Raw genomic sequence first — 6,039 nt, 5'->3', positions numbered from 1 at the left:
CTATTATGATCCACAATGTTTTCATGGACTACTTTTTAGAAGCAGGTCGCCAGGCATTCATTCCTAGGTTATCTTAGTCTGCAAGCTTGTTCAGCATTACAGAAACATGCAAGCCTCCACAAGCTGAGATTAATGCTTGTACATGAGATGCATTGGCAAGGAATAGAATGTAACCATGTAGTCAAAGTAGAGTAGAAAGGGGCAGCAACGACCTGGCATGTTCGGATGAATTCCTGATAATCTTTTTAAAGAGAGCTTTGGAAACAGTAGAGGTGTGCCCACATGATTCAATTTGGTAATTATAAAAATTGACAATGGCCTTTCAGATTATGCCCTTGGGAAATATGATCATGGTGCAGGAGGCTCAGGTGAAAGTGGATGGTGCTGGGTCAAAGCTGGGTAAGAATGAGCTCAAGAGGTGTTTGAAAGCTGAGAAGAAAGTATCAGAATGAGGCAAAGTAGAATGAGCTCAGTGAGAAAAGCCTACGCCAGGCTGCTGTGACCACCAACCACGACAATGACAGTGATGTGAGCCTGGACGGACCCCAAATTCTACAATATCCACAGTCATGCAGTACAACAGCTGAAGGCTAGTTCCATGTGGACGTCTCACATACTGAGTTCATCCAGAGATACAGTCACCTCCAGCCTGGGGATCACCTGACTGACGTCACCTTAAGGGAGGCAGGTAGGATCCATGCCAAAAGAGCTTCTGCAGGCAAGCTCATCTTGTAGGTCCTTCAAGGAGAGGGGGTCAGGTTGCAAATCATGGCCAATTCCAGGAATTACAAAGCAGAAGAAGAATTTATTCATATAAATAACAAATTGCATTGAAGAGACATAAATGGTGTCCAGAGGAATCCAGGGAAAACAAAGAAGGGTGAGCTAAGCATCATTCTCTATGAAGTCAAGCTGCTCTCTCCCTATTTGCATATGCTACCTCATCTTCACTTTAGACTCAAAGATAAGGAAACATGCTATTGTCAAAGATACTTGAACTTGATCCTGACTTTGTTTGGCAGAAGCTTATCATCTGCTCCAAGATCATCACATATGTATGAAGTTTCTTGGATGAGTTGGGATCCTTGGAGATTTAAACTCCCATGATGAACATCATCCTGGTGGGAGCAGTGACCAGATCATCACATGAGCTGGATATGAACTTGTATACATGAAAATTGCTCTAGAGCTCTACCACAAGATGCTGGTGATTGGTGGCCTTGACCAGGTTTATGAAATTGGACTTCAGTTCCTTAATGAAGGAATTAATTTGACTCACTATCCCAAGTTCACCACTGTGAGTTCTACATGGGCTCCACAGACTCCCAGGACCTCATGGAAATGACAGAGTAGATGTCAGGGATGGTGAAGTGCATCACTGGCAGTTACAAGGTCACCTACTATGCATATGGCCCCTACCACCAAGCCTATGAAATCGACTTCACCCCACCCTTCCACCATGTTGCAAGATCAACATGGTGGAAGAACTTGAGAAAGTCCTGGGAATGAAGGTTCCAGAAATGCATCAATTTGAAACTGAAGAAGCATGCAAAATCCTCAATGATATCTGCACAGCAAAGCTGTTGAGTGTCCCTCACCTCACACTACAGCCAGGCTCCTTGATAAGCTTGTCAGAGAGTCTTTGAAGTGACTTGAATCAATCTCATGTTTAGCTGTGATCATGAGCACTTTGGCCAAGTAACACCACTCCAAAGAGGGTCTGACCAAGGGCTTTGAGCCCTTTGTCATGAAGAAGGAAATGTGTAATGCTTACATTAAGCTGAATAACTCCATGCAGCAGCTGTTTAAAGAATAGACTAAGGCCAAAACTGCTGGTGATGATGAGGCCATGTTCATAGATGAGATCTTCTGCACAGCCCTGAGTATGGGCCACCCTTGATGGCTGACTGGGGCGTGGACACTGACTAAGTCACCATGTTCCTCATGAGTTCCAATAACATCAAGGAAGTAACTCTGTTTCCTGCCATGAAACCCGAAGAAAAGAAAGAGGAAACATCAGTCACCGATATCTGGAGAATAACCCATTTGGCACTCTGTCTAAAACATGATTGCAAAGCATGCAACTCAGGCTTCTTTGATTCTCAGTGCTGCAAAAGAGCAAGATCTGCACAGGATTTTTTCTGTGCTGTTCCCAATGTTGTTCCTATAGTTTAGTTCAGGAACCAGAAGAAAGAAGAGGAATGAAGAATTTCTGTTTACTCCTTATTATCAAGTAAACAACATATCTAAAAATAAATTAACAATAGAACAATACCTTTCATTCAATAGTGTGATAATTTCCCATGACTGCAAGCAACAAATATTATCTTACAAATTTTTTAAGGTACTGATATGGTAAATATTTTGCTAAGTATAAGAGTACTGAAAGTACCATGGACTGCCAAGAAAACAAATAGATTCATTCTGGAGAGGGTTAAACCAGGCTGCTCCTTGGAGGCAAGGATTCTGGGGCTTTGCCTGACATACTTTGGACATGTTGTAAGGAGAGACAGGTCTGTGGAGAGGGACATCATGCTGGGCAGAGTGGAGGGACAGCGCAGGAGGGGAAGACCTTCTATGAGGTGGATTGATTCAGTGACTGGGGTAATCAGGACGGGTGTGTCAGAGGCAATGAGATTGGCACAGGATAGAGCAGGGTTTAGGGCTGTTGTACATAGGGTCACTATGAGTCGCAAATGACTCGACCACACATAACAACAACAACATCAAAAGAATGAATCCTAGAATCTGGGACCAGGGATATCACAGGAAGGGAAAACAAAGGTGAAATTGGGAGCCAGATACTCTAAAGATGATTGTTATTACCAAATATAAGGGGAACATCATTCACAAACTACATCTAACACTATTTGCAGATCTAGACCAATGCTTCTGCTTCTCACTCCACCCCCCAATTTCATCTCCCTAAGGCAACAAATGAAATTAAATTTAAAGAAATGAATTAGTTAATTTAATTTAAATTTAACTGAATTTAATTTTTCCTAAATAAAGAAATTATATCTAAGAAATAAAAATAAAATTAAATCAATAATATTAAATCTAAGAAATTATATTGCCCTTTGAGCATCCTGGGGCCACAGTGGCCTGGCCAAGGTAGGATTAAATGTGAGGGTCACACACCACTGCAGTATTTTTTTTTGCACCTCCCTCAGGAATCAATCCCCTGGAAAGTGATATAATTCCTGTTGAAAATACATAACCTGGAATACATTTGTCTTTTTCATATGAATTACTGTGATAGACTTCTAACAGGACTTAGTAACTATAAAACACTTCAATTGCTCTACAGACCAGGACTTTAAGTGAAACTTTACTTTTGGTCTGGGGCTGGTAGATAATTATTCCTTTAGTTGCCAGATTTAAGCTGTATATTACAGGAAGGAAATTAAACTAACTTAATGCCTCTTAGACTTTGGATTTTGTGGACTAAAACAAATTTTGTGGTCACAATAAGATAATTCACTTTTTATTTTACTAGTTATTGACAAATACTAGCAGCTATCACATACAGTTACATCATTTAATAAAAGGAAGGGCATTTGAACAGTGAAATAATAAAAACGACCTAATATTAAAATTACAACAGTCCTTTAGGTAGACTAAGTTTAACTTAATGAAAAGCCCTCTGCATTTTTCTTACTATTTGCATTTTCCACCTACAAGGTGAAACTATTTCCAAGGGTGAGCTGATTTACTTCATCTCTCTTTTATTTGCTCCTCTCTAGTATGTCTTCTTCAGGGATCTCTTGTAGCCTAGTGGTAAAGAGTTGTGTTGCCAACCCTAAGACATGTGGTTCAAATCCACCAACTGCTTTGTGATTTACAGCCTCTGAAAAACCATTGAAGGGTAAGCTATGTGGTTTGAATTTTGCTAGGGCATTAAGAACATTGTTCAAATCCATTGACTGCTTTGTGAGAGAAAGAAGGGCAATCTCCTTTCATGTGTATAGCCTCTGAAAACCTGCTGAAGGATCAGCTATGAGTCAGTTTCTACATAACAACATACTGCAACTATATGTCTTCTTTTATTATTTTGGAAATGGTCTGAAGTCTTGAGAGGCTGAATTTTATATGAGGAAGAATGTGGCATCAAGATTGGAAGAAGACTCATAAACAACCTGCATTATACAGATGACACAACATCACTTTTTGAAACTGAGGAGGACCTGAGGAATTTATTGCAGAAAGTCAAATACTGCAGCATTCAATATGGATTGGAGCTCAACATCAAGGAAGCAAAGATTCTTACCATTAAGTTAGCTGGCAGCTTCATGATAGAAAGAGAAAAGATTGAGATTGTAAACAACTTCAGCTTGCTTGGCTCCACAACCAACACTTTTGGTACTAGCAGCCAGGAAATCAAAAGATGAATTGCATTGGGAAAGTCTGCTGTTAGGGATCTTCCCAGAGTAGGGAAGAACAATAATGTCAGTCTAGAGACTAAGGTGCACCTGATCCAGGCCGTGGTCTTTGCAATTACTTGCTATGCATCAGAGAGCTGGACAATGACTAAGGATAAAAGAAGGAGAGTCAATGCCTTTGAGTTGTGCTGCTGGAGAAGACTATTGAATATACCATGGTCTGCTAGGAGAACAAAGGTCTATCCTAGAAAGTGTGCAACCAGGCTGCTTCTTGGAGGCAAGGATTTTAAACTCTGTCTCACATACTTTGGGAATGTTGCCAGGAGAGACAAATCTTTGGAGAAAGACATGATGCTTTGGAAGGGTGGAAGGACAGTGCAAGAAAAGAATACCCTGGATAAGATGGATTGACTCAGTGACTAGAGTAAGGGTGGTAAGCATGCCAGAAAACAATTAAATTGGCTCAGGATAGAACAGAGTTCAGAGCTGTTGTACATAGGGTTCGCTATGAGTTGTAAGTGACTTGATGGTACATAACAACAACAATCACAAAGGAATTAAAAATTATTTAGGAATTAAAAGCCTGCTTCCCAATTATCTCCCTCTCCACTGAATTATATGTAGTTGATAGTCATGAATAGATGTTGTTTTGGTGCAGTGTTAAATTGGCTTCCAGATTATCTATGTCGCCATGCCATCATAAATGACTGAGACCTATTCTTGTTTTGTTTAAATACTTTTATAAAATAATGTTAAAACTGATTTTCATAATTGCATTTGACATTTTGTTAAAAATTGAGTTTTCAACTACTCATCTCCTGAAGGATACTTAGGTTCTTTTTTCCTTTGGGCTATTATGGCTTATGCTGCAGTGACTGTTGCTGTCCAGCTGTCTTTTTGTATTCTTGCTTTCAGTTTTTCGGATGCATGGCCAGCAGTGAAATTTCTGGATTGCATGGTAATTCTATGCTTATATTTTTTAATGACTTCCAAACTGTTGTATGTATATATACTGGAATGTTACTCTATGGTAAAGAAATCTAAAGGCTAGCTATATTATACAACATAGATTAACCTTAAAAACATTATGCTAAGTAAAATGTTAGTAACAAAAGGAAAAATTTTGTATGATCCCACTTAGATGAGATATCTAGAGTGGGCAAATGTTTACAGGCCAAAGTCTATCAGTGGCTACTAGGGTCTGGAGGGAGGAATTCATTCCTCATTAAGGGGACATTAAGCTTCTGATATGGATGATGGGAAATTTTTTACATGTATAGGGAAAAGGTTGTACAGCATTGTTGCTGTTTTTGCTGATCACCTTCTTGTTGAGCATAACTCATAGCAACTCTATGAACAAAAGACCTAATGCCTTTCCATGACTGTTGTCATTTCACCAAGTTCATAGACTTTCCAGAGGCATGTGGTTTAGGAAGTGGATGCCACTCCTGCTTCCAAACCTGTTTTACAACTGGGTGTTCCATCAAACACTGTCCACACTGGGAAGCCAGCCATTCTTGTATTTGATACCCCAATGGCACAAGGTTCAGAATCACAGCAAACCCAGGTTACACTGACAATGAGTGATGTTCAAAGTGGAAGAAGGTTCCTCTAGATATAACAGCACTAGTTTCATTTGTTGTTGTTGTTCGGTGCC

At 39.8% G+C, this 6,039-nt stretch overlaps 1 pseudogene; it reads left to right on the top strand.

Annotated features, from left to right (window-relative positions):
* Nucleotides 1-344: 344 nt before the first annotated feature.
* Nucleotides 345-2,175, top strand: LOC102872314 (annotated as a pseudogene).
* The last annotated feature ends 3,864 nt before the right edge of the window (nucleotides 2,176-6,039 follow it).

Source organism: Elephantulus edwardii, unplaced genomic scaffold (genome assembly GCF_000299155.1).
Source record: "Elephantulus edwardii isolate Elephantulus edwardi_28Jun2011 unplaced genomic scaffold, EleEdw1.0 scaffold00111, whole genome shotgun sequence".
In the NCBI taxonomy this organism is placed as follows: domain Eukaryota; kingdom Metazoa; phylum Chordata; class Mammalia; order Macroscelidea; family Macroscelididae; genus Elephantulus; species Elephantulus edwardii.
The sequence above is the reverse complement of the archived record's forward strand: the minus strand, read 5'-3'. Positions and strand labels throughout refer to the sequence as shown.